Source organism: Ambystoma mexicanum, chromosome 3p (genome assembly GCF_040938575.1).
Source record: "Ambystoma mexicanum isolate Mex_15411 chromosome 3p, UKY_AmexF1_1, whole genome shotgun sequence".
Taxonomy (NCBI): Eukaryota; Metazoa; Chordata; class Amphibia; order Caudata; family Ambystomatidae; genus Ambystoma; species Ambystoma mexicanum.
Window position 1 is genome coordinate 1,049,450,866 of NC_090925.1, and position 10,393 is coordinate 1,049,461,258.

General features: G+C 45.8%; 1 protein-coding gene across 1 annotated transcript in view; it reads left to right on the top strand.

Moving 5' to 3' along the window:
* ATP6V0E1 (ATPase H+ transporting V0 subunit e1) overlaps window positions 1–9,203 on the top strand; it is a 115,168-nt gene extending 105,965 nt beyond the window's left edge. The window contains exon 4 of the mRNA XM_069652412.1: window positions 8,720–9,203. The gene's annotated coding sequence lies outside the window, so the exon portion shown is untranslated. The remainder of the gene's footprint in view (window positions 1–8,719) is intronic.
* Window positions 9,204–10,393: the final 1,190 nt, after the last annotated feature.

The following is a 10,393-nucleotide window of genomic DNA, read 5'->3' on the forward strand; positions in this document are numbered from 1 at the left end:
TAATCCCTGTGAGGGCTCTCTAATAAAGTAGTTACATTGTTGGACTGCTCTGTTCTTGGAAGTGGAATGGGATTTCCTCGGCCCTGTTCCTCTTGCTTAGAACCAGGGTGATTTTATTATTTTTTTTAAAAGGAAAAAAAACCTGCCGCCTTAATTCAGGGTAAAATGCTATGAACGTCTGGCAGGGCGATTGGGTTGGGCTAAAGCCCTTTTTTTCCTCAACATTAATCCTGTTAATTATTCTGGCGCCTAGTTGAAGTGATGACCACCATCAAGGCCATTTCCAGGTAACCAGCATTAGCCCAAACAGAACAATTGACTTAGTAGCCAATGCCTCCTAAAGAACACTGACTTTTCCTACTGGGTGAGGACTAGAAACATAGGGTTCTAGAAGAGCTGAAGATCAAGCATTCCATCATAGTGACACTTGTTTTGCAAGTGAAAACACAATGTAATGTGCAATATGCCCCAGATCTGCCAACTTGGGTTTCAATCTGAATTAAATTAGATTTCTGTCATACTATTTCCAGCCGAGCTAAGTCTTCATCTGGAAGAATGTGGATGTTCTCACAGACTTGTATAATAATCGGCAGCAATACTGTTGTGCTAATTCAGCAGCAGAAAGTTATGTAGAGAGGTCTCTGTGATCGATTAACCATGCATGCCTGAATCTTAAAAATCCTTCCACACCTGCGGGTCGGGTAATTTGGTTTATATACTTGACCTAAGAGAAATGCACTCGACCCATTAACTTGATGGCATTGTTTTTGCATTGTGATGCATAAAGAACAAACCCTTACCTGCAAAGAAATGTTTTTTATATTCTCATTGACAAATAAAATGTCGTGTAGGCATCAGGGAGTAAATGAGCCCACCCACCTCCATATGTAAAGCACATTAGGCAAGAGTTAAAATCATTTGGATGTTGGGAGCAGTTTGCAGTAGCTTGTATTTGAGTCTTGAAAGTTGGGTTTTGAGTTGACAATCCCGTACACAATGGGCTGCGAGATGAGGCCCAAGATGTGATTAGTGTGTAGATTAGTAAATAAAACGAGCACTAAACAGTATGCAATGTTAAGAGAATATGGTTGGCTGCAAACTGATGCAGAATTATATAGTAATGAGTAACCATGCATCAATTCAGCTGTTCACTAACGATTTGTCACATTGCACAATAGCGGTTCGAGAAGGTGCTGCAGGCTGTTGCCTACTGTCTGCTCAATTTGTACTCATGAAAATTGATGAACCGGGCCATTCATGAATATATCTGTGCTGGGAGTCTGCCATCTCTATGCTAAATCTAATTAAAGGCAAACCTACTCGTTTTCAGCTACATATTGGTTAAGTTGTCAGCCTCCTCCCGACCGGAGGGTCTGGAAGTGTAAGGGACAATGCAAAATGCATCCCAAGTGTCTAACTTTTGATCTGTTTATCAAGAATGTACAAAGTATCAACATTGCGTTGTCCTCATTACGTCCTTGATTTCTTTAGTCCTCTGTTCACCCCCTTTCCTCCATGCTGCTCCAGCTTTGGATCTTTGATGGATTCACATGCTCATTGAATATTCCTCATCTTCCGGCTGGGAATTGTCGGTAATATTAAAGCAGTTTTGCTTAAAACTGCCTGTCTCTTATATATCCTATTGCTGTCAATTTGTCATACTGCCCCAGCCACTGACATTAGTCCTCCTTAGCTCCACCCCTGGTTGCCATCATATTTGTATCACACGTTTAAGCGTTGGGAGTACGCGTCGTTTCACTGAAGGAAACGATGGAGGGGTGAAATGAGGGCTCCCAACACTTACCTGCTTTGGGACCATAATTATGGTGAACAGCACTATAACAAATGACTGAATGACTAGCGGCTATGGGGACCCATTGCAGATGAAGATCCAGACAATCGACCGATCTTCTCGACCGTGTGATTCCTCTTCTTGAGTTTGAGGCCTGCCTCACCTGCTGCAATGACGGACACAAATTCTTTTAAGGGCCTGTACTAAGTATTGCCTCGAACTTGTATGAGGACCACCATGAGAGGTGCTCGTACTGGCTGCATCCAGACCACGACATGAACAGCTGCTCCATCTGCCAGTCTTTATTCAAACACTCAAAGGACCGTCGCTGTAGGTTGGTGATTGGGATGGAAGACAGTGCTTGGGTCTCTGACTCAACCTCAATCTGCAGTCATGCCTCTACCAGAAACTGCAGACCCATGGAAATTCCTTCCTCTTCTAAGAGGTTGAGGTCCCATGAAGAACCTTCCATGGGAAAAACTTAAAGGGCCACAAGTCTCACACTTGGGCTGTCCCCATCAGCTACTCTGATGCTTCTGGCACCCACCACCCTGTCCAGCTCATTGGTAGCCCTGTCAAGTCTTCGTCTATGCCTAAAACTACCGTGTCAACAGCTGCCACTAAACTCCAGTCTTTGATGCAGTCTTCATAGAAGCAACATCTGTTGATGTCCTCAACTACTCTGTGAAAAGTCGTCAAAATCAAGAGCCTCGTCGACGACTTAGACGGTCTAAAGACCAAAATATCCACATCCTCATCGACTCCTGCCCTGTCAACGATGGCTTCATCAACGCCTACGTCTACCATCTCTACCAGCAAACTGACAAGAGTTGCTCTGCTCTGTTGACATCCCTGCAGACTGCGTTGGTTACCACTTTTCCCAGGGGTGCTAGTATGGACCGCGACTTCAGCACAAGAGTAGACCCTTCCAAGGCCCACAAAGGCCAAGCCACTCTTCACCATGGTACCCTCTGTCTCACCAGCACCCAGGGACCTTTCTATTAATTTCTCATCAACCCTGCAGACATTGGTCACAGACCTACAGCACAGGGTTCCTCATCTGGCTCCTCAAGGAGCCCAAAGTAGGAGCCCTCCAACATTACCTTTTTAAGAGAAGTTAGTTCCACCTCAGCCTGTTTCTCCATTCTCTCTACCAGTTGCTACCCTCGCCAACTGTCCATGGTCCCGAGGACCCTGTGTCCTCATACCTAATTTATACTACTGCTGAATGATGATCCCATCCCGGTTGATGGGAGGGGGGAAACTCCAGACCTGCCTTCGTGTGACTACCTGCCAGATGACTCTTTCCAGGCACTCTTGACACATGCAGTTAAGCTATTTGGTCTAGTTCCTGAAGAGCAGAGGAAGGAAGGTTTCCTGTTTCAAAGGCGTGAAGCCTCCAGCAAGTCTGCAGTCGCAATCCCTATTCTGGACAACCTCTGGGAAGATGGCCTTTTGGTGATAAAATCTCTTCTTGGCTCCTCCCAAAAGGATTGCTTGGAGAAGTATAATGTGCTGGATAAGTGTCTATGCACCCAGGCCTATCGGCAGCTGCTCAAAAAAGATCAGCCAGTACTTTTCCATGCATGGTGCCCCCAGACAAAGAGGGCAAGCGGCTAGACACCTCTGGCAAAAGTTAAGATTTTCAATGGCTGCTACAACATTCAATGCGGCAATACTCTCCCGGTATGACTGCGAGTTGATACATGGGTCCCATCTTCTGACGGACTATAAAAGGGATGAAGATCTGGCTCTGTTGTGGGAAGGTAAGCCACTTCGGACTACGCTATTGCAGTCGCCAACCTTCGCTGAATGGCAATCTGAGTTATATGGGATGGTTAAAGGTAACACATTTTCGTACAGAGGTGCAATCCAAGGTTGTGGATATGCCATTTGATGGAGTTTACTTTTTTGGAAAAAAAGCTTTGATGGCCTGCAGGGTTTTGTCCACCTGATACTGCATGCTCCCTAGGCATCCAGCAGCATTGAAGGGAGTCCTTTATTTCTGCAAAAGGAATGTTCTCCAGGACCTCCAGATACTACAGACCCTCCTACCAGCAGAGGTCACACAGGAGGCTTGCAGGGAAGGTCACCAACATACAGAGGTACTCTGCGGATCTTCCTCCAGAACAGAACCCCCAAGGAAGCCTGACTGGAACCGGGACCCATGCCCCCACTTCAGCACTCCAGTTGGAGGCTGGTTGTTCCAATTTGTTGATCAGTGGGAAACCATCTCCACTGACAAATGGGTGCTCCATATCATTCGGCCAGGACATACCCTCGAGTTTCTGGGCAAATGCCCCTCCATTCCTCCCATAGATAAAAAAGAACAACCTCTGCCCCTCCTCCTACAGGATGTTCGATCCCTTCTAAAAACGGAGCGAGCTATAGAAGCGGTCACTGCACCTGCGGGGCTCTAGAGTGTACATCGGATACTTCCTGGTGAGAAGTCCGGTGGGTGGAGAACCATCCTGGACTTCTGGCATCTCAAATACCTACAATCACAGGTTTTGCATGGTCCACCTTCAACACATTATTGACCAGCTCGATCAAGGAGACTTGGTCTCCTCTCTGTACTTGCTTATCTCCACATCCCCATGCATCACAAACCACAGGCCCTTCCTTGGATTCGTACTTCAAGGCTAGCATCAGTTCAAGGCTCTGCCCTTTGGTCTAAAATCAGTGCCAAGGGTTTTCACAAAATGCCTAGCTCTAGTGGCAGCCCGTCTATGGCGCGCAGACATTTAAGTTTACCTTTACCTGGACAACTGGCTGATGCTCGATCCCTCCCAAACGCTAGCCTTGTAACGCAGAGAAACATCTGGTGCCTAACTTCTATGGGGTTCCCCTTACACCTTGCAAAGTAATGCGTATCGCCCTCGCAACACTCTGTTCCTAGGCTCGTGGCTCAACATTTACATATCTTGTTACCCCTTCGTAGGATAGGACCAACTGCCTACTCCACAAGATTCGACAACTGTCCACTTACAGGTGACAACCGCTTGCTGCATCAAATCTGTTTAAAGATGTCGTCCTGCATTCCCTTAGTTGCTCACTGCAGACTGCATGTGAGACCTCTTGAGGAATTACTAGATGCCAGATGGCAGAATGTGTCAGGCTCCTGGAACAGCCAGATTACCCTCAATCCATCCTTCCACCGAAATCTCCAGTGGAGGAATCATTGCGAGAACCTCACAGGGCACTCCATGTTCACCTCCCAGCACACCAGGCTACAGTTGCTATCAATGACTCCCTAGAGGGCTGGCGGGGCCTGCATTGGCTAATACCATGCTAGGGGTCTGTGACAGCCAGAAGAAAAAGCTCTACACATAAAGAACGTAATGCTACGAGCAGTGTTCTGGGCCCTGAAATTATTCAGACCGTAAACTCCAGGACAAAGTGGTTTGTATCCAGAAACAGGCTAGACCTATTCACCCGTACTCTGAATAAGCACAAGCGCTATCGAACTGGGCAATATTACAGAACATGTTTCTCCTTCCGTTTTGTGCCAGGGATCCACAATACCATTGCGGATTCCCTCTGCAGGGAACTACGTTCCTGCCACGAATGGGAGCGTCATCACAGCCAAGTTCTTCTGCCCTTCTCTGGGTGACCCCCACAGTGGGAGACGTGTTTGCCACAGCAGCCAACACCAAGTGCTCCCAGTTTGCCAGCTGATGCCCTCAAGCAGGAAGTCTGAGGGGACGCTTTCTCGATTTCCTGTTCCTATACGCGTTAACACGAATTCTGCTCCTATGTGCTAAATGCACTCCTACGGAGTAGCTGCAAGATGATCCTAATTGCCCCAGCATGGCCTCGCCAGATTTGGTACTCTGAGGAGCTGTAGAGAAGTTTTCTGGGTTCTATAATTCGGTGCACAGGCTAGCAAGAGTCTGAAGTTGAAGAAGCTGGTTCCAGGAGGAGGAAGCCGTGGCAGAGACTGAGGGTCAACTCCCACCTGAACCGATACTGCATACCAAGAAGCATATTTGAACATGAGCAAGGAAGGAGTTGACGGCAAGAGATGTTTGACAGTTGCAGCCTCGCAGGAGGAGAAAGGCGCCAACCAGATGACACAGCTCCAATACAAGAAAGGTAACCAAGAGACGGTCAATCATACGTGTCAATCATATTTGCACTAGGGGAAAGAAGCAAATATGATTGGGATACTCTCCTAGTCTGTGAAAGCTAAAAGTTGCAAGTGGCACAAATTTATATTCACAAGTAACCAAGAGTGAGCATCATTGCTGGCGTCATCCTACTTGTCCAGTAACAGCAAGTAAACAAGGAAGTGACAATACTCTTCTTTGTGAGACTACATCATTTCTGGAACCCTCATATACAAAGTGGCGAAAACTGAGAAGGCTAACAATAAGATTGGTTTGAATTCTCAAGAGTGAAGTTCGACATTGAGACTTTCAAGCACAATTAAAGTGGACACAAAAAAAGACCAAGGCAAAGAACGCAGAGTAAGTATCTTGCAAGCGCAGGAGAAGGGGCATCCAGGGAGGTGGATAAGTCTGCGAAGTGAACTGAACAAATGATTGAACTGGTTAGCCAAGAACTGTGAAGATTCTATATTAAGGATGTGGAAGCCGTTGCAGGAGCAGGGAGTCCTTTCCATGGACTCTAGTTGTTTTGCATTAGTGGTAGGGTGAGCATAGCTAAGCTTGGATAGAATTCATTTGGACTTAACAAACTGACAAGTATCCTAGTTAGTTGTTAGGTAGGGAAGTCCATAGATTGGGGACAGCGAGTCCTTTTCCCATTTCAAATCAAAAGGTTGATACAAATGGCATGTTCTAGTATGTCTCATCCTTCTGACCCACCACAGGTCTAAACATTGACAATTTTGAGACTGTGGTAACGTGAGTCAGATTTGTCAGAGGCCATGGTGGTTTTGGCTGTTATTTTAGGAGCTTTCAATGGTTCATTTGCCCTTTGGGGGATCCACATTAGAGCCAGTAGATGCAGATGAGCATCCATCCGTTTTGCTCCCTCAGACTGGCTGGTACAATAATCAAAAGGAAAATTTCCTCTCCTAACTGGGTCTAGAATCCACTATAATACGCTAGGGATTTGTACCCAATGTGGTTCTCTGCATGACAGCAGTCGTAACTGTTCCATTTGTATGTGAAAACAGTCAGAACTCCTCAGAATAATTGGGAATTCCTAAAACTGGAGCTGTGCAAATTGCTTTTTATCAATTCATCAAGCCCATCCTCCATTTCCTCAGTCCATTCAATGTTTTCCTTATCCACCTGTGCTTTCTTCAAAGCCTGTAAAAGTGGTCTTGTATGTGAACTATAGTCAAATATACATGCTGATATAATTAGTTCCAGAAACTGTTGCATTTGCTCTATCGTGTGCAGTTTTGGTGTGTTCACGATTGCCTCAGCTGTTTCAGTCTTAACTTCATGCTAAATTAACTGACCTAAAATAACACCTTCCTGACAATATTGCAATTTCTCCTTATCCACTTTGTATCCTTTGTCTGCTAGAATAATCATTAATGGAGTCTCGTCTGCACTCTTCTGTTCTACAGACTAAAATATTGTCTACGTACTTCAGCCCAATACTTGGCAAATCAATATTGCTTAAGTCCATCTGCAGGACCAGGTGGTTGGACTCCCTACCCTTGAGGCAAACATGTGCTTTTCACTTTAGTCTGATGGAACGTAATTGACGTAAAATATTGGGAATCCTTTTGCAACAGGATTGAGAAACACATTTTTTTGAGTCCAATCACTGTGAAATGTGATGCCTCTGGGGGATTACTGCATAAAACCATTGCAGGATTCGGACCTAGAGGAAACTCTGCCTCTACAATATGGTTAATAGGTGCCATGTCCTGAATTAAAAACCATGACACCCTGCCCCCACCCTTTAATTTCTTTTTTTGTCCGAATACACTACAGTATTACACGGTGACTGTCACCAAGATGCCTTGTTCCATCATAACAGATGGTCTTAAAAATGCCCTTGTCTGCCGCTCGAGACATAGGATAATGCCAAGTGTTGTGAAAATGTTAGTACTTAGGTAGCCAAATTCCATAATTGGAGAAGAAATCTGCTGGAACTGGCCAAACATTAAGTCTCCACAGAATTTTGAAAATCTGTGCTCATGAGCAGTCTTTTCCTGTAGAAAAATCTGCCACGTGTATTTCGCATTCTATAGTTGTAACACGAGTCTGGCTTTGCAATGTGGCGTCTCTTAGCACAGTGGAATTGCACTTTCTGTAATGTACACTGGTAGTACAGGGTGTTACTCTAACCATGCAGTGGAGAAAGCTAGCAGTGTTAATCAGTGGAAAGTGAATAATCCAGGTATTGCATTAGTCAGACCAGCACTGCGTTGAAATGGATTACCACACAGTTACTTTTGCTAGGCAGTAGGTATAATGGTGGTCCTGGTTAATTAAACTATTGGTGTACTAGCTGTATAAGCAATGGGGAAATGATTTCAGCAGGATTTTCAGCAGGATTTTACTATGGGTATACGGTTTTCTGCCATAGTAATCTTTTATCCTTTACTTCATGAGTGGTTTACAAGCGTGCACTGGTGTAGCTTCAAATCATCTTTGGGTGCTTGCATTACTGTGGCATAACAAGATTAAGAGAAATGTAGCATTTGTTTTTTTTTTTACTTGTTTATTGGTGCTCTGAAGTGAATGGCATTGAGACCAAAGAATGGTTAACCCTTGTCCAATAGCGAAATGGGCCAGGGGTCACCATTACACACTTAAGTGGGATTCTATGTTACAACCTTATACACATCACTGAAAAAGCCCCTGGTCAAAATGCTCCTACCACTGATCAGACCCACTCCTCTTTGATCTTCACTTAGCCTAGAGCAAACTCTTCTTAAAGCTGAACACTGCTTGAACGTGTAGCATACAAAAACAAGTCTCCCTTCTTATTTTGCAGATAATTCTGATGCTTCCTCCAGACGTTCCTATCCGAAGACTGCCTCGAAGGATGCCATTGCTCCAAACTTCAACAATACTTTAAGCCTTTCTTGTATTGCAGGATCTTTTGATCCAGACTTTTCCTTTTGCGGGGAAACCCTCCTGATGCCTTAAACTTGTATTGCATGGGCTTGCTACCCTTGGTTCTCCAGATTTTTTGCACTGCTGCTCCTGTTGGTCCTTGCATCGTGAATGCTGATGAACCATGGGAGTTGTAGCCCAAAACCCATGAGGAGCTGCAGGTTGGGGATCCCTGTTGTATTTCAAAATCTCTTGTTCCAGACTATGCTCCATTGTGGGTGAAGTTATCTGTGCCTTTTCACAATCCTGTGCCTTTTCACAATTCTGTGCTTTATTTAAGTGTTCGGTCTAAAGAATTGTACATTAAATTATTCTATTTTCTTCATTAAAAACCTGCTCCTTTTTCATGGGCTCTGACATTAGTACCCTGTTTTACTTGTGCTGTGCTTGCTTAGTTGGAAGTTCAATGTATAATTCTGTAAAATTGCTGAACCGAAGTGCCACTGTAAAATCCCATTCCAGTTCTCATCAATCTGCTTCCATTGAAGCAGATTGTAGGTTACAAGCTGAGTCGGTAATGCCCTCACCGCGAGGGTTCTATTGCTATTAGTACCCCAGTCTGCATTATTTGCGTAACCGGTGCACTAAAAAAAAAACAAGAAAATGGCCGCCGCCATGGAAAGGGAAAAGGGAGTCTGTTTTCCCTTTCCATGGCGGCCATCGGGAGCGGACGCGCTGGGAACACAACTGTTCCCAGCGCGTCCGCTCCCGAAAGGATCAAAAAGAAGGTAAGTGGGGTTGGGAGGGCGGGAGTGGGATGGGCGATGAAGGGGGGGACATACCTGTGTCCCCTGGCGGGGGACGAGGGAAGCCCCCAGCCGTGTGGAGGCAGAGAGCGGGGATGGCCCTGCTCCGAGTCTCCACACGGCTGGAGGCTTCCTTCGTCCCCCACCGGGGACGCAGGACCAAGAAGGTAAAGTTGAGGAGGGGCGGGAGGGAAAGGAATAAAAAAACTTACCCGAGTCCCCGGCGGGGGGCGAAGGCAGCACCTCAGCCGCAGGGAGGTTCGGAGCGGGGATGGCCCCGCTTCGAGCCTCCTCATTGGCTGAGGGGTTGCCACGCCCCCCCTGGCGGGGACAAAGGCCGTGGAATCCCGACAGAGGGATTCCAAGCCGGGTAGGGACCTGGAGAGAGCCAATCTGAATGCTTGTTGCATACAGATTGTCTCTCGCCGGGTACTAATGAGGAATATCGTGAAAGCCCATCAGGATTCCGGCCCACACGGCCTGGAGTTGGACAACCTTGGTTTAGATGTTGCTTTTTAATTTGAAAATCCGAGGATCTTATCCAGGGTTGAGAGAAGAGTACTTATTTTCAGGCATTATAGCTTTGCCAAAAGAAAAACCTCATGTGGACTCTCGTGGGCATCGTGAAACTGCTGTTTTGGTAACTTTTTTTTTGTTTGGTTGATATTCAGATACAAAACAATCTAGCTTTTCGGTTGCGTGTGTGGCGCTGGGGACTGTGTGAGGAGCACTAGCTTGGCTGAAATGAAAGGAAGCAATTAAGAAAAATCTTGAATCAATTTACTTGCTATTATTTAGCTCAATGC